Here is a 19,192-nt window from a genome sequence, read left to right as displayed (position 1 = left end):
TTACTTATCACTTCGTCAGCTGTCCTCATTGAAAAGGGACCTCCAGGATTTACGACTCACCGACGTCTGGAGACTTTGCAACCCCAATGAAAAAGACTATACGTTCTTTTCCACACCGCATAACTCATATGGTAGGATAGATTTCTTTCTCCTTAGTCACTGTGCATTGGCCTGGAACCCAAGACCTTCTATCGGGAGTTTTCTGTGGTCGGATCACGCTCCAGTGTTTCTGGACATTAGTCCTCCTGACTCAGGGTTGCGGCAGTGGACGTGGAGATTGAACGATAATCTTTTAAAAGATAATATTTGGGTGGCCGACATCAAGTCTACCATAGCAAACTTTCTACAAGACCATGCACATGATACTACTGCCATTCCTGTTAAATGGGAGGCCCTTAAATGTATCCTTAGAGGGGTTCTCATTAAACATGGATCTCGCTTGAAACGAATAAAAAGTTAAGAGATTATAGACTTGACAGAAAAGATATTGACGTTAGAGACGAAGCATAAGACGAACAAGGATGCGGAAACGTTGACTGACCTGATTAAATACAGAGACGATCTGAAGTCCCTACTAAGTGAAAAATACCGACACCACAGAAACCGCTTTAAAAGTATATTATACGGTCAAGCTAACAAATGTGGACGTCTGTTGGCTAGATTTTTGCACCCACATAATCAGACTACATACATCTCATCTCTCCAGCAAAACGGAGGTCGAACGACGTCAAACCCGACAGAAATTTTGGATATAATGCGGCGTCAAACATTATATAATATCAGTGGAGATTGTCCCCCTCAATCACCCTTGGATCCTCAACCATGCATAGAATCTTATATTCATGACACTGCCCTTCCTACACTGGCCACGGATTTAACTATCCCGTTAGACTCGGACTTTACGACAGAGGAGATTGTTGAAGCCATCCAAAATACTCCGGCTGGTAAAAGCCCGGGACCGGATGGGTTTTCCCCTCATTTTTATAAGATGTTTCAAGAGCAACTTAGCCCTATTATGACATGGGTGTTTAACTCCATCACAGCTGAGTCTCCGTTCGTTCCACAGTCTTTAGAGGCTTTTATTACAGTGATACCGAAGCCGGGGAGGGACCCTAAATTAGTAACAAATTACCGCCCAATATCTCTCATCAATGTTGACGTAAAATTATACGCAAAAATTCTGGCGAATCGACTGGCTCCTCTCTTGTCCTCAGTAATACATTCAGACCAGGTGGGGTTTGTGCGGGGAAGGGAGGCGAGAGACGGCATAAGTAAGACTCTCAACTTGACTGCATATGCTAAATCGAAATGTAAACCGTTGGTTGTGCTGTCGATGGATGCGGAGAAAGCCTTTGACCGTGTACACTGGGGCTTCATGTTCTCGGCCCTACAACAGATGGGCCTGGGAAACCGCTTTTTGCATAGGGTTGCAGCCCTATACTCTGGCCCGTCGGCAATGGTCAAGGTAAATGGAGCAATGTCGAACTCTATGACCATTGGGAACGGGACCAGGCAAGGGTGCCCTTTGTCGCCCCTTTTATATGCGATAGTTATGGAACACTTGGCGGTGGAGATCAGGAAGAACCCTAGTGTACACGGTCTATGGGTAGACAATATTCATTATAAGGTCTCTCTTTATGCGGACGACCTCTTACTGTATATATCCCAGCCACATATTACCCTCCCGTCATTGATGGAAGAGTTCCAAAAATACGGAGCAGTCAGTAATTTTAAGATTAACTTTCAGAAAACTGAAGCCCTTAACATATCCCTAGGACAGTCAGAACTTACAAGACTTATGGGAAATTTCCCCTTTCGGTGGAAGACTGGGGCCATTCAATATTTAGGCATTCAAATCCCTACTGACACGACTGACCTATATAAATTAAATTATGTGCCCCTGTTGGAGTCGACTCTGAAACGGTTGAGGGAATACGGACGGAAGAATATCTCATGGTTTGGCAGGATGAATTCATTTAAAATGGACAGGTTCTTATACCTATTCCAGGCGGTCCCGATTGTGCCGCCGAAGACATTCTTTCAGACCATTAGATCTGCGTTAATCCGCTTTACCTGGCAGACATCTAAAACTCGTCTTAAATATTCTATTCTAACCGCCCCGAAACCCAGAGGTGGTGCGGGCCTCCCTGACCAGGAACTCTACCATAGAGCTTCCCTACTTGCACATCTGTTTGACTGGCAGTTCGGCCACCGTTCTAAACAATGGGTTCAATTGGAACAGACGTCTTTTGGTGTCCCATTGCGCCATCTCCCGTGGATCAGAGGTACTGAACAGGTCGCAAATGACTTTAAGGGACCAACAGGTTTCTTGACTCGAGAAGTTTTACAGACCTGGAATCATGTTAAACATAAAAAGAAACTGATCAGCACTTTGAACCCACTGTCGCCGATATTTGGTAACCCGGACTTTGCTCCAGGATGTCACAGAGACCAATTTTTAGGTTGGCATAGGAGTTCTGACTTACGACTGGGACAGATACTCGTGGACGGAAATTTTCCGACATGGGATGCCTTACGGGAAAAGTTTCCCAATAGGTCACTCTCCTGGTTGGAATATAACCAGTTGAGATATTTTATACGGGGACGTTTGGTCGACCGTACTTCTCGCCCTCCCATGACGCGGTTGGAGGCTCTCTTACAACTGCAGGACCCTCCCTCTCATCTGATTTCCTTTTTAAATAAGGAACTTCATTCATGGGACTCGGAAGTGGTTCCAAGTTACATCCGTGCATGGGAGGAGGAGATGGGTTGTAAATTTTCGACGGAAGACCTTGACAAAGCATTTCTTTTTACACAAAAATGTCTCCGGCCGGGGGCGCACAGGAGAAAAATTATAAGATACTGACTAGGTGGTATCTGTCCCCCGTTAGATTGAAGTCCATCTTTCCGACAGTGGATGATACATGCTGGCGCTGTCCAATGGAGAGAGGCACGCTATACCATATATGGTGGCAATGCCCTGCTGTACGACCCTTCTGGGAAGAGGTGTTTCGGGCCTACCAGGAGATATCTGGAAAATTTGTCCTTCCCTCCCCACAAATTGCCATTTTATCAATTCTCCCGGGTTCCATATCCACTCAAAAGGAGAGCCTTCTCCAGTTTTGTATTACTGCGGCACGGATGGTGATCCCACGCCACTGGCGTACGACAACAAAGCCAACTATAGCAGAGTGGTTATCAGAGTTTACAGACATTTTTCGTATGGAGGAGTTGATGGCTGAATTGGAGGGAGATAACTCCCGTTTGATTCGAACATGGCAGCCTTGGATCGTGTTCAGGGAGACGCCTGGTCTACTTCGATTGATCGAAAATGCTTCTTAGAGGCTGGCTCGGAAGTCTGAAACCCGTCCCCCTTTCCCCCCCTTTCCCTTTGCCTCTCTCCCTTTTCTCTTTCTATCTATACTTCCTGTGAGTCTTCTTTCTCTTTCTGATTCCTTTCTCTCTTTGGTATTTGCAATACACCTTCACAGGTTACGGGCAAACTATTGTTGAACACGAACCACTGTTGCTGTGATCTAGTATGGCTTGGTGTATAATCGTGTATAATCTTGTATATTGTATCTTATGTCTTGTATGTTATATGTTAAATTCTTTTCAATAAAATGGATTCAACATAAAAATACGATGTAATAAAAACCAAAAATATTTGCATTACAATATATCTTTATTCAAGCAAAAAGTTTCTTCTATATATATTAAAAATAATACAATAAATGCAAAAGTTAAGGCCCTTTTACATTTAGCGATGCACCAGCGATCCGACCCGGTCAGGATCGCTGGTGCATCGCTAAATGATCGCTAGTGAGCTTTCACACAGAAAGACCTCACAGCGATTCAGCAGCGACGCAGCGGACGATACTTACCTTTCACACACAGCGATTCTGACATCCTCCCGCCCGCGTCCAGCGTCACTCGTCTCACACAGCAGGAAGCCCAGCAGGAAGCAGACGACGAGAAATGGAGCCGGCCGATCTCGCGTGATCAGCGATGGACAGCGGGGGAGCCGGTCGTTGGTAAGTATCACACATAGCGATATCGCTAGCAATATCGCTATAACGTCACAAAACCGGTGACGTTATAGCGATAATGCTAGCGATATCGCTTAGTGTAAAACCCCCTTTAGCCAATAGATGGCGCTGCAAATAAATATCTAACACATAAATAAAGCTAGTGAATAATATGTGAAAGTGAAACTAATTCAAAATCTAATTCATCTTTTAAGGTGATTAATTTATCTGAACAAACTTTTTCTGAGTCTGAAATAGCTTTATTGTCTAAGGGATTGTCCTTTTCACCTTCTATGCGTTTTAATCCTTTTTTAGCAATCAAGGACTTGAATATTTTTGCAAGAAACCTAATTTTCAAAAAATGGTTTCACAATGAAGAAATGCAGAAACTATTTCCTTTACCAGAAGAACAGGCTGCCATACAAATTCTGGAAAAATTAGATGAGGAAAATGATATTCCATTGGGTAAGATTCCATCTTCTTTAAAACAAAGATCTCAAAAATTCCCCCCTCTGTCTAGTTTTCCTAACATAGATATACTTGCTCAACTTGCTCTGAATCCACTCCTGTGTCTCCATTCAATGTCAGCAAGCAGTTAATCCTGAATGCTATCTATGTGTTTTCAACTCTGCAAGCTTATATCTGGTAACCAGCTTTTCCAATCTCTGCTCTGAATCCACTCCTGTGTCTCCATTCAATGTCAGCAAGCAGTTAATCCTGAATGCTATCTATGTGTTTTCAACTCTGCAAGCTTATATCTGGTAACCAGCTTTTCCAATCTCTGCTCTGAATCCACTCCTGTGTCTCCATTCAATGTCAGCAAGCAGTTAATCCTGAATGCTATCTATGTGTTTTCAACTCTGCAAGCTTATATCTGGTATATAGTTATTTCAACTTACTCTGCTTGTCCCCTTATGTTGTGAGGTCAAGAAACTTTTCAAAGTGCTTTATGATCCATGTAGTGCTGGACATGTGTTTATTTGACCACCACATTTTATTGGGTCCTGGTGTCTCAATTTAGTGTGATTGATTAACGAGAAGAGAGAGCCAAAAAACAAAAACAAAAAAAAACTTAGCCTTAACCTCCTATATATTCAGACCTAGCTAGGGGGAGCATTTATGCAGGGGTGGCATTTATGCACATGTAATCGAAGTACATGTATCAAAGTACTTCTGGCAGTTATAACATGGCAGTTAGACAGGGCAGGAGACAGGTAAGACATTTATATATCTACTCCCTGTACATTTGGGGTGCAACAAATATATACCATATGCATTTGTGTAATTTATATCCTGGCCGCTGCATTCACACACATCCACCGCCCTGGCATTAACTCTCCACACTCCATCCATATTGGCCCCTCGCTCCTTTCCTCTCCTATGTATAGCACTCATGCTCTTTTCACATTGTTAAATTGCACAGATCCAGCCAGTCCCACCATTCAACACCAGAGACGCTCTCACAAATCACTTAACCATCTGCTCACTCTTTCTATCCTCCTTCTCCTAGTTGCAGGAGACATTGCTCCCAACCCTGGTCCCCCATGTTATAGAAAGTCAAACCCCCCCACTGCTACACTCAGAAACCCCTCTAATCTTATTAATATTCCCTGCATGCCATCTGTCTCTCTTAATTGTGCACTTTGGAATTCTCGCTCAGTGTGTAACAAACTCTCCTTCATTCATGACTTCTTCCTTTCTAATTCTCTTAACCTTCTGGCTCTTACTGAAACCTGGATCCAGCAGTCAGATACTACCACTGCTGCTGCTCTTTCATACGGGGGGCTACACTTCTCTCATACCCCAAGATCAGACAATAGAGCTGGTGGAGGCGTTGGTCTGCTCCTATCACCAAAATGTACCTTTCAGGTTATCCCTCAACTACCCTCACTTGTCTTCCCTTCTTTTGAGGTCCATGCCGTCAGACTCTACACCCCCTTCTCCATGCGACTGGCGGTGGTATATCGTCCTCCCGGCCCCTCCCATCAGTTCCTGGATCATTTTGCCACTTGGCTTCCACATTTTCTCTCCTGTGACATCCCTACCCTCATCATGGGAGATTTCAACATCCCCATTGCTCTTCCCCTCTCCCCATCTGCTACTCACCTTTTATCTCTAACCTCCTCATTTGGCCTTTCGCAGCTTACTAATTCTCCAACGCATGAAGACGGAAACTCCCTCGACTTGGTCTTCTCTCGGCTTTGTGCAGTGGATGATTTTGCAAACTCCCCTCTCCCGCTCTCTGACCACAATCTTCTTTCATTCTCTATAAAGAACTGCCAGGCTGCTCAGGTCACCCCCACTGTCCAGACTTATAGAAACACACAGGCCATTAACACCCAGAAACTTCTGAAGAACTTGCAGTCTTCATTGGCCCCTATCTCCTCCCTCTCATGTCCTGATTCTGCTTTGAAGCATTACAATGAAACACTTCAAACTGCCCTGGATGAATTTGCACCCCCTATAAATAGAACACCACAACGCAGACGGCGACAACCCTGGCACACGGTGCAAACACGTTTCCTGCAGCGGTGCTCCAGGTGCGCCGAACGTCTGTGGAGAAAATCCAATCTACACGAAGATTTCATCCATTTTAAGTTTATGCTTAGAACATACAACACTGCCCTTCACCTCTCCAAACAAACCTATTTCAACACCCTCATCATCTCACTGTCCAATAACCCGAAACGTCTCTTTGACACTTTTCATTCTCTACTCAATCCAAGAGTACAGGCCCCAACCACTGAGCTCCGAGCTGACGATCTGGCCAATTACTTCAAAGAAAAAATTGACCAGATCCGACAGGAAATTATCTCCAAATCCCCTCATACCATGCACTGTCCTCCCTCCCCCACTGCATCTAACTCACTCTCTGATTTTGAACCAGTCACAGAAGAAGTAAGCAGGCTCCTTGCATCTTCTCGCCCAACTACTTGCACCAGTGACCCATTTCCGTCACATCTCCTCCAGTCCCTTTCCCCTGCTGTCACCCCTCACCTAACTAAAATATTTAACCTCTCTCTCTCTTCTGGTATTTTTCCCTCCTCATTTAAGCATGCCATCATACATCCACTACTTAAAAAACCATCCCTCGACCAAAATTGTGCCGCTAACTATAGACCTGTCTCTAATCTTCCCTTCATCTCTAAACTCCTGGAACGCCTGGTCCACTCCCGTCTTATCCGCTATCTCTCAGAAAACTCTGTTCTCGACCCTCTCCAATCCGGTTTCCGCTCTTTACACTCCACTGAAACTGCCCTCACTAAAGTCTCTAATGATCTGCTAACAGCTAAATCAAATGGTCATTACTCCATGCTAATTCTCTTGGATCTCTCTGCAGCATTCGACACTGTGGATCATCAGCTCCTCCTCACTATGCTCCGTTCCATTGGCCTCAAGGACACCGTTCTCTCCTGGTTCTCCTCCTATCTCTCCGACCGCTCCTTTACTGTTTCTTTTGCCGGTTCCTCCTCCTCTCACCTTCCTCTTACTGTTGGGGTTCCTCAAGGATCGGTTCTAGGCCCCCTCCTCTTCTCCTTGTACACTGCCCCTATTGGTCAAACAATCAGTAGATTTGGTTTCCAGTACCATCTCTATGCTGATGACACCCAATTATACGCTTCTTCTCCTGACATCACGCCAGCCTTTCTAGAAAACACTGGCGATTGTCTAAACGCTGTGTCTAATATCATGTCCTCACTATATCTGAAACTGAACCTATCAAAGACTGAACTCCTTGTGTTTCCTCCCGCTACTAATGTACCTACACCTGACATTGCCATTTCCGTCTGTGGTTCCACTATTACTCCCCAGCAACATGCCCGCTGTCTTGGGGTCATACTTGATTCCGAGCTTTCCTTTGCCCCCCACATTCGATCACTGGCTCGCTCTTGTCATCTGCACCTCAAAAACATTTCTAGAATTCGACCTTTTCTTACTTTTGACTCTGCAAAAACTCTTACTGTTTCTCTTATTCATTCTCGTCTCGACTATTGTAACTCTCTTCTAATCGGTCTCCCTCTTACAAAACTCTCCCCTCTCCAATCTGTCTTGAATGCTGCAGCCAGGATCATATTCCTCACCAATCGTTACACCGATGCCTCTACCTTGTGCCAGTCATTACACTGGCTACCCATCCACTCCAGAATTCAGTATAAACTTATTACCCTCACCCACAAAGCCCTCCATGGCTCAGCACCACCCTACATCTCCTCCCTTGTTTCAGTATACCACCCTACCCGCGCCCTCCGTTCTGCTGATGACCTGAGGTTAGTATCCTCAATAGTCAGAACCTCCCACTCCCGTCTCCAAGACTTTACACGTGCCGCGCCAATTCTTTGGAATGCACTTCCCAGGTCAATACGATTAGTCCCCAGTCCCCACAATTTTAAGCGTGTCCTGAAAACGCATTTATTCAGACTGGCCTATCGCCTCAACACATTAACCTAACCTATCCCTGTGTGGCAGAGCCAAAAATTTTACCATAACCAGGTTCCCAGCATCATGTTCCCACATGCTTTATGCATCCATTAGCCCTCTGTGTCTGTACTGTTACACACTTAACATTATGGCTGGTCCATACAATCAGGGCAACTGTTACCACCCACCTTTCGTGTCTACCTCTTTCCTCATAGACTGTAAGCTTGCGAGCAGGGCCCTCACTCCTCTTGGTATTTGTTATAATCTACTGTATGTGATTATTGTTATGCTGTAATGTCTATTGTCTGTACAAATCCCCTCTGAAATGTAAAGTGCTGCGGAATATGTCGGCGCTATAAAAATAAAATTTATTATTATTATTATTATAACTTGTTTCTGCTGATTTTGAAAAAATTTCTTGGAAAATTAATAATGATAATATACCAAAGGCAGAACGTGTAGCTTTAAAATCATTGAAAAAAAGAGAGGATATTTTATATAAACCTTCTGATAAAGGAGGAAATGTTGTGATATGGCCTACAAAACTCTATGAAAGTGAAGCATTTAGATTATTACATGATAGATCTTGTTATAAAAAGCTCACTTATAATCCTTTGACATCTTTCAGACAAGAAATATTCAAGATACTACAATCTGGCAGAGATAATAACTTGATTACCAAGGAGATTTTTTAATATTTTGGCTATTAAGGAACCGGCGATACCAACCCTTTATTTATTACCCAAGATTCACAAAAATGCTATTACACCACCAGGTAGGCCTATTATCTCAGGAATAGGAGGTCTGATAGAAAATATTTGTAAATATATTGATTCTCACTTAAAGCCATTAGTGGAGACCATTCCTTCTTATCTTCGTGATACTGTTGATTTTTTACAAAAAATTGATTCATTACATATAGATGATGATATGATTTTAGTAACGTGTGATGTTGAATCATTGTACACGAATATAAAACATACAGATGGTCTCAATGCAGCTAAAGTTTTTTTAGGTATGTCCAATCTCTCCAGAGTGGAATCCAATTTTATTCTTCAGCTTTTAGAGTTTGTTTTAACTCATAATTTTTTTACTTTTAAAGGATCCTTCTACCTGCAGCTCCAGGGTACAGCAATGGGTGCGGCTTGTGCGCCTTCTTACTCTAATCTGTTCCTGGGGCTGTGGGAAAGGGATCTATTTTCATCTGATTTTTTTTAAATCATGTTCCCTTTTGGACAAGATTTATAGACGATATATTTTTTATTTGGCGTGGTGGCGAATTTGAGTTAAAATCATTTATTTCAGATTTGAATGTAAATGATCTTAATATCCATTTAACTTTTAATCATGATTTTTATAGGGTGACCTTTTTGGATATCGAGATTCAACGTGATGATCAGGGAGTACTACAATCAGATATATACAGGAGGGATACAGCTGTCAATTCGATTCTCCACGCTTCTTCCTCTCATCCATATCACATCATTAAATCTATTCCAACTGGACAGTTTCTTAAGGGCCTGTCACACTAAGGCCTGTTTCACACTTCCGTTTTTGTGTCCGCCAAATGGATCCGTTTCCGTTTTTTTGACGGAAACGGATGCAAACGGATCCGTTTTTAAAAAAACGGATCCGTTTTTTTGACGGATCCGCGGTAACCGTAATGGAAGTCTATGGGACCAAAAAAAACGGATCCTGCAAAAAATGGCGGATCCGTTTAACGGAAAACAACGGATTTTGACGGATTTGAAAAAACGGAAGTGTGAAACAGGCCTAAGCGATATCGCTAGCAATATCGCTATAACGTCACTGGTTTTGTGACGTTATAGCGATATTGCTAGCAATATTGCTATGTCTGATACTTACATCTGACCGCTCCCCCCGCTGGTTATCGCTGATCGCGCGAGAACGGCCTGGGCCGTTTCTCGTCATCAGCTTCCTGCTGGGCTTCCTGTGGCGCCGACGAGCGACGCGTGGACACGGGTGGGAGAACGTCAGGATCGCCGCGTCTGACAAGTAAGTAGCGACCCCCGACCGCTGCTATGTCGCTGGTGAGATCTGCCTGTGTGGCAGCTCACTAGCGAACACTTAGCGATGCACCCGCGATCCATATCGTTGTCGGGATCGCTGATGCATCGCTAAGTGTGACAGTACCTTTAGACTAAGACGACTTTGTTCTTCTTATAAGGATTTTAAAATCCGTGCAATTGAAATGCGGGACAGGTTTTTGGATAGAGGGTACAGTCGTCGAAGTGTGAAAAAAGCTTATAATAGAGCAAAAAAAAGTAATGATCTTATCTATGCTACAAAAGTTGTAAAACCCTCAAATCAGGTGAGATATACAACCCAATATCACTCTCAGTGGGAATATATGCGGAATGTTTTATCAAAACAATGGTCTGTTCTCCTTGCAGACAAAACTTTGAGACAATACCTTCCAGAAAAACCATGCATTACTGCTCGAAGGTCTCGTAATTTAAGGGATCATTTGGTGAAATCTCATTATGTGGCAAATGATCAATCTACAATTTTCCCGACAAGTAAACCACACCAGAAGTGGGGTTGCTCACCATGCGGTAAGTGTGTGGCCTGTAGCAGTACTGATCAAGCTACTCAATTCAAATCAACAGATGATAAAGTTTATCAAATAACCCAAACTATTACGTGCCGAACTAAGGCTGTAATTTACCATGCCACATGTCCGTGTGGGAAGATTTATGTGGGTCTTACAACCCATTGTTTTAAAGTTAGAGCACGGGAACACATAAGGGATATCCGTTTAGCGGTAGGAGAAGAAAATGTTGAGTATATGAAACCGATCCCTAGACATTTTAAAGATTTTCATTCATGTGATCCCACGGGATTACATTTTATAGGTATTGATTGTGTGCATTCAGAATATCGTTGTCACGGTCACGCGTGGCTGGACACAGCGCCTCCAGCAGGGCGGATTTAGATGACACGCGAGACCCTGGCTACACCGCCTCCAGTTGGGCGAATTTAAATAATAAAATGTGCAGCTGGATACGCCACCTCCTTCGGAAATACAAGTATGTCTGGAAACCCCGCCTCCAGTAAGGCGAATTTAAACAATAAAAGGGAAAACCTGGGTAACAATAACAATGGTGGCCCTGCGATAGGGAACAGGGAAGTGGAGACCTCCAGCACTCCCCTGAGTCAGTGTCTCTACACGCCTAACGTTCCCTAGGCCGGTTCCGCACCGGGCGACGATCAGGAACCTAAAAACTCTGACTCGCCCTGCACCTAAACCCTCACTAGTGAAGTGGACGGTGCAGAAACTCATCCCACCACTGCACTAAAACACACATAAGGAAAAGAGACAAAACAGGGGAACACCATTTAGCTTTGCTCTGTTGCTTACGCACCCAGCAACAGAGCCCACCACCTGCATGCATCTTTTCCTCTGACCGGATCCAACACCATAGTGCAGCCTTGGAGCAAACAGAGTCCACCACCTGCGTGCAGCTGTCCCGAAACAGAGTCCAGCGTATGAGTCCAGATTTCCAGCAAAAGAGTCCAGCATCTTGAGTCCAGCTTTCCAGCAACCGAGTCCAGCATCATGAGTGCAGCTCTAAACCATAGCTGCCACTCCACCAAGCCATGCAAGAACTCCTTGCTGACACCATAGCTGCAACTCAACCAAGCCATGCCAGCCCTCCTAGCAGACACCATAGCTGCCACTCCAGGACTCTCACTGAGCTGCCCCTCCAGGACTCTCACTGAGCTGCCCGGGACTCTCCTTCAGCTCCATCCTTCACCCAGGCTTGCTTGTAACTGGGGACTATCACCAACAGTGATTACCACACCTGACACTCTTTTATAGAGCAATCACACCTGTTTTATAACCAAGTGCACAAAACTAAAGTAACCAAAGTGCAATGACCCTAATGGCCACCGGGGGGAAACTAAGAAAAAGACACCACTGTGTAATAACCCTTAATGGCCACCGGGGCAAAACCAACCCTGAGCAAACAGCTCACAGGAAAAAAAAGGTTACATATGCATTTTCTCTGTCATATCCAACCTAGATCATGACAATCGTGGGGGCAACCTTAGCAAGATTCTCGCTCAAAAAGAATCCAAGTGGATTTGGACTCTGCACACTTTACAACCACTAGGCCTCAATGAGAACCTAAATTATGCTTCATTTCTCTGATCCTTAGAACCGTTTTAGTTATATATATAATTTTTTAATGATTATTTTATATATGATGATAATAAAGATATGCATTATCTATATGCCTCTATTAACCATATATGTATTTTTTCTTTTTAAGATATTTGATCTACAGTTTCCATCCTTTCGTGACTGGCTATTTATTTTGGACACATCACACTTGATCACTTATTTATTATTCCTTATAATTTAAATTATATATATGTAATACTACTATGTATTAAGCGATTAATAATTGATATTGTACACTGTTTATCATACTTTTATTATATATATATATATATTCATATTTTATTGTAGCACCACACTTTAATTCATATTCATTTGATTAACTAAATATTTGATAAAATGTATTTAATATATGGTTTATGTGTATTTATGTGGTCTATTGCATCTTTATATGCATATGTTGCTTGTTATTATGTAGATATAACTATATATGTGTATTGACTGCATAGTATGTATCTGTATATGCAATGCATTTTTTGCTTATATATGCACAAATTAGTATCACCTTACATTAATATTGCAGTTATTTTCAGCACTATAATAACATTTTTTGTCACTTAATATTCATTATTTAGGCACATATTTATATTTTGTGTTTTTTTTTTTTAATATGTTCTCGCTGGTCCATGACCTAAGTTATATGTAATCCAGTGTGCGCATGCGGGCCCGCTTTCCTCCTCTCACACACCCCTCGATGCGTCTCTGTGGTGATGCGGCGGTCTGTTTCCTGGATCGCGCTCACGTGATACGTGGGCGTGGTTTCGGGTCACATGACCGCTGTGTCTCCATGACGCTCCGATGGATGGGAGCGATGGATTTACAGCGGGTGTCCGCATGCGCCGTTCAATACCGGCGTACTTGTGAGCCATTTGGCTCTATATTCGCAGGTGGATGGGGGCAATTAGGTTATACTGTGTGTCCGCATGCGCCGTTTATTATCGGCGCACTTGTGAGGCAATTGGCCCTGTATTGCTATTGGACACATTCATATATAAATAGTGGCTACATCAGCACTATAGACACTCCCCTGGAAGAAGGCTATACATGCCGAAACATACGTAGGGATTGGGACCTCTGGCGCTGCTGCACATTGAACTTTGTAGGTATAGATTTTATTTGCGTGTTTCACATTGTTTGTGTAGTTGTATTTGCACTGAGCACTTTTTTTTACCTTCAATTAATTATATTACCATGGTATTTGAATTAGTTTCACTTTCACATGTTATTCACTAGCTTTATTTATACTGTATGTGCTAGATATTTATTTGCAGCGCCATCTATTGGCTAACTTTTGTATTTATTGTATTATTTTTAATATATATAAAAGAAACTTTTTGCTTGAATAAAGATATATTTTAATACAGATGCAACGTGTGTGTATAAGCTTTGCATAGAACTAAGTCCATCCAGCTGGCTTCTGGCATGGTCCAGAAAATTACATCCTTTATCAACTGCGACACACAATACGTTGTTTATTGCATCTGCTGCCTTACTTGTGATTTAAAATACATCGGGTGCACCACTCGCAAGTTAAAAAAAAGGAGAGCAGAACACCTATCAAATATTAATAACAAAAATGCTTCCTATTCAGGGGCCTCTAAACATTTTGTTAATGTTCACGAAGGTGACACTGCTCACCTTGCGTTTTTTGGATTCGAGAAGGTGAACAATCCTGTTCGTGGAGGTGACATAAACAACTTACTATTAAGGAATCCTTTTGGATCCTAAAATTGTATACTAACTATCTGAAAGGGATGAATTTCAGAAATGATTTATTCTATAGTGTGGGGTACAGCACGCAAGCATCCCATAAGCAAAGCATCACAGAAGATAAGCATCCAGCAAAACGGCAGTTATACATGGCATGGAATTAACATTCATCTTCTCTCTTCACACAGGTAATCAACTGAGCCACCCTGCATGTATTTACTCCATTCACTGCCAGCAAGCAGCCTGAATGATACAACTTCCCACCTCTGCTGCCTCTATTCTCTGCTGTAATATATCCAAATGGTACAACTCCATACTTCTGCTGCTTTACCATTTTGCTGCATATTTAAATGTGCTTGCTAAAGCTTTGGTATAATTCATTTGTTGCACTGTATGTAATACTTACTGCTTTAGATCTGTGACTGGGGCCTTTCTAGATCTTATCAGGTGGAAGGTGCTATAGCATTTTGCCACATCTTGGTCTAGTGCCTTTGATCATCTAACCATCCCCTGGTGTGCTGGCCCCAGCTGCCAAATTATACCCAACCATCTCCCACAATCCCTCTCTCCTGACCCTGTAGTGTGGCCTATATATGTAGTAGTTGCTAAGGGGAAGCACGCAGTGTGGGGTACAGCACGCAAGCATCCCATAAGCAAAGCATCACAGAAGATAAGCATCCAGCAAAACGGCAGTTATACATGGCAGTTAGTCAGGGCAGGAGTCAGGTAACCCACACTTTGCCTTCCCCTTTAACCATGTGCTTTATTTTTATCCTCCTGTGTTCCCTTGCCATCCACATTCATCACCCTATCCCCCCTCCATCACGACTCATACACATCAGCCCCTCTATACTTCCCTCTCCCATGTACAGCTCCCACACACTCCTCACCTTCCTGAGAAACCTCAGCCCATCTTGCCCAAACACATCGCAGAAAAAAACTACTTACAATTCCAACAACTATTGGCTCTTTATCTTCCTTCTCCTACTGATTTCAGGGGACATCTCCCCCAACCCTGGTCCACCATCCCCCAACCTCAACCCCTACCCTACCTCATATCGAAACCATAATAATCTGATTAACATTACTTGCACTCCCTCATCTCCATCTTTTAATTGTGCCCTCTGGAATCCACGGTCTGCTTGTAACAAGCTTCCTTTCCTACACAACTACTTTCTGAACAACTCTCTTAATCTGTTGGCCCTCACTGAAACCTGGATTCAGGATTCTGACACTGTCTCTCCTGCTGCCATTTCCTACGGTGGTTAACAATTCTCTCACTCTCCGAGACCCACAAACAGACCTGGTGGTGGAGTTGGCATACTCCTGTCCCCACAATGCACTTTCCAGGTCATCCCCCCAGTCCCATCACTCTTATTCCCTTCTTTTGAGGTCCACACCATCAGGCTCTTTCGTCCCCTCTCCCTCAGGGTAGCGGTCATATACCGGCCCCCAGGCTCACCCACCCACTTCCTTGACCACTTTTCAGCCTGGCTGCCACACTTCATGTCCTCAGAACTACCAACCCTCATCCTGGGAGACTTCAACATCCCCATTAACAGCCCTAATTCCACATCTGCATCCCAGCTTCTATCACTAACCACCTCTCTAGGCCTCTCACAGCTTTCAACCTCTGAGACACATAAGGACGGTAACACCCTTGATTTGGTCTTCTGCCGACTCTGTTCAATCTCCCACCTAAACAACTCACCGCTTCCACTCTCTGACCACAACATTCTCTCCTTCACGCTCACAAATCCTCGCCCACCCCAGCTCATTCCTACCTACCACACAGTCAGAAATCTACAAGCTATTAACCCTCAGACACTTTCAGATTCCCTACATTCATCTCTGTCCCCAATCTCCTCTCTTTCCTGTCCTAATCTGGCTGTTCATCACTACAATGACACTCTTAGAAGCACCCTTGACCAAGTAGCTCCCCTCACCCTCAGAACCTCCAAACACAGAGTAAAACAGCCCTGGCTCACATCGCAAACTCAACTTCTCCAGCGATGCTCCAGGAGTGCTGAACGCCTATGGAGAAAAACCCGCACACCAGAAGACTTCATCCACTTCAAATTTATGTTAAGAACCTATAACGCTGCCCTTCACCTTGCCAAACAGACCTACTTCACCACCCTGATCTCCTCACTAGCCAACAACCCCAAGAAACTTTTTGACACTTTTCACTCCCTCCTCAGGCCAAAAGCACAAGCCCCTATCACAGACATTTGTGCTGATGACCTGGCCTCCCACTTTACAGAAAAAATAGATAATATCCGTCAAGAAATCTGCTCCCAACCACCAAGTGCTGTGACTCCCATCCCTTCCTACATCTCCCCTGGCTCACTCTCCACATTTGATCCCATCACAGAAGAAGAAGTCTCCAGACTCCTCTCTTCTTCTCGTCCGACTACATGCACTACCGACCCCATTCCCTCACATCTCCTCCAGTCTCTCTCTCCAGTCGTCACAACCCACCTAACTACAATCTTTAATCTCTCCCTCTCCTCGGGCATTTTCCCATCCTCCTTCAAACACGCCATCGTTACTCCATTACTAAAGAAACCTGCTCTCGACCCATCCTGCACAAACAACTACAGACCAGTCTCCAATCTCCCCTTCATCTCTAAACTTTTGGAACGCCTAGTTTACTCCCGCCTTACCCGTTACCTCTCCATTCACTCCCTTCTAGACCCTTCACAGTCCGGCTTCCGCCCCCTACATTTGACTGAAACTGCACTCATCAAAGTGACCAATGACCTTCTGACAGCAAAACGTAACGGTGACCACTCTCTGCTCATTCTTCTTGACCTATCTGCAGCTTTCGATACTGTTGACCACCATCTCCTACTCTCTAGGCTCCAGTCACTAGGCATTAAGGACACTGCACTCTCCTGGTTCTCTTCCTATCTCTCTGACCGCTCCTTCAGTGTTTTGTTCTCTGGCTCCACGTCATCTCCTCTTCCTCTTGCTGTCGGGGTACCTCAGGGCTCAGTCCTTGGCCCCCTTCTTTTCTCTCTCTACACAGCCCCAATTGGACAGACCATCACCAGATTTGGCTTTCAGTACCATCTTTATGCTGATGACACACAACTATACACGTCTTCCCCCGACCTTACCCCCGCTGTACTACAGAACGCCAGTGACTGTCTGTCCGCAGTCTCCAATATCATGTCCGCTCTCTATCTGAAACTCAACCTCTCCAAAACTGAACTTCTTCTGCTCCCGCCGTCTACTAACCTCCCTAAATCTGACATTTCCCTCTCCGTGGGTGGTACCACAATAACACCCCGGCAGCAGGTGCGCTGTCTGGGTGTTATGTTTGACACCAATCTCTCCTTCACATCCCATATACAATCCCTTGCCCGCTCTTGCCGCTTACACCTAAAGAACATCTCTAGAATCCGCCCTTTTCTCACTATGGAAACAACAAAAACCCTCACTGTTGCATTGATCCACTCTCGCCTGGATTACTGCAACGCTCTATTAATTGGCCTCCCCGTCACTCGACTATCCCCTCTCCAGTCCATACTTAATGCAGCAGCCAGGATCGTCCATCTGGGTAATCGGTACTCGGACGCGTCCGCTCTTCGCCAGTCCTTACATTGGCTGCCCATTCATTATAGGATCCAATTCAAAGTACTTGTTCTCACCCACAAAGCTCTCCACAGTGCGGCACCCCCTTACATCTCTTCTCTCATTTCTGTCTATCGGCCTAGCCGTTCGCTGCGCTCTGCAAACGACTTTCGACTAACCTCTGCACTAATCCGTACCTCCCACTCCCGACTCCAAGACTTCTCCCGTGCTGCTCCTATCCTCTGGAATGCTCTACCCCAAGAAATCAGGACTATCCACAATTTGCATAGTTTTAGGCGCTCCCTCAAAACACACCTGTTCAGAGCGGCCTATCACATTCACTAATCAAAGTCATTCTCTGTGTAAGTGTGCGTGTGTAGCCCATTCACTATCTCCATCCATCCTTCACTCCCGCAAGATGGCTGGACCTTCATTGTAAATACACCATTGTAAATACACACCTGTACTCTGTATCTCCCTCACCTCATTGTAGATTGTAAGCTCTCACGAGCAGGGTCGTCTTATTTCGTCTTATTTTGCTTTAATTATTGTATTGTTAACGTTGTTACTTATGACTTGTGTTTTGAAACTGTTAAACTGTAAAGCGCTGCGGAATATGTTGGCGCTATATAAATAAAGATTATTATTATTATTATTCTATACATACATATGTGTTTTCTTTGCACCTTTGGCTTCTATAAAGATGGCGTGGCACACTCCATGTGCATACTAATGCAATTATGCTTTGCTGTCTCTGCTTCGTTTTGTCTATATACAATTACATGCTTTGCCTTTGTTGTATCCTATGACGGAAGGGCACTACTACCGCGCCAGAAAACGTGTCAGGTTCTTTTATCTATTTTAACTATGGTTTGACAGGCCGAATAGAGGCTTTTGATTTTATCTCACAGGTCTGGAGGAAATCCCTTTTCTTTGCCTTAGGGTGCCGTTACACCTAGCGATGCACCAGCGATCCCGACCAGCGATATGACGCGGTCAGGATCGCTGGTACATCGCTAGGTGGTCGCTAGTGAGCTGCCACACAGGCAGATCTCACTAGCGACATCGCTGGGGACGGGGATCGCTACTTACCTGTCAGACGAGGCGATGCTGACATCCTCCCACCCGCGTCCACGCGTCACTCGTCGGCGCCACAGGAAGCGCAGCAGGAAGTGACCGACGAGGAATGGTCCAGGAGCTTCTCGCGCGATCAGCGATAACCAGCGGGGGAGCCGGTCGGAGGTAAGTA

General features: G+C 44.3%; 1 protein-coding gene across 1 annotated transcript in view; it reads right to left on the bottom strand.

The window, feature by feature from the left end:
* Window positions 1–19,192, bottom strand: part of LOC141085972 (uncharacterized) — a 104,155-nt gene that overhangs the window by 44,017 nt on the left and 40,946 nt on the right. The gene's annotated exons all lie outside the window — the stretch shown is intronic.

Source organism: Dendrobates tinctorius, unplaced genomic scaffold, assembly GCF_039654945.1.
Source record: "Dendrobates tinctorius isolate UK_male_01 unplaced genomic scaffold, ASM3965494v1 ptg000007l, whole genome shotgun sequence".
Lineage (NCBI taxonomy): Eukaryota > Metazoa > Chordata > Amphibia > Anura > Dendrobatidae > Dendrobates > Dendrobates tinctorius.
The sequence above is the reverse complement of the archived record's forward strand: the minus strand, read 5'-3'. Positions and strand labels throughout refer to the sequence as shown.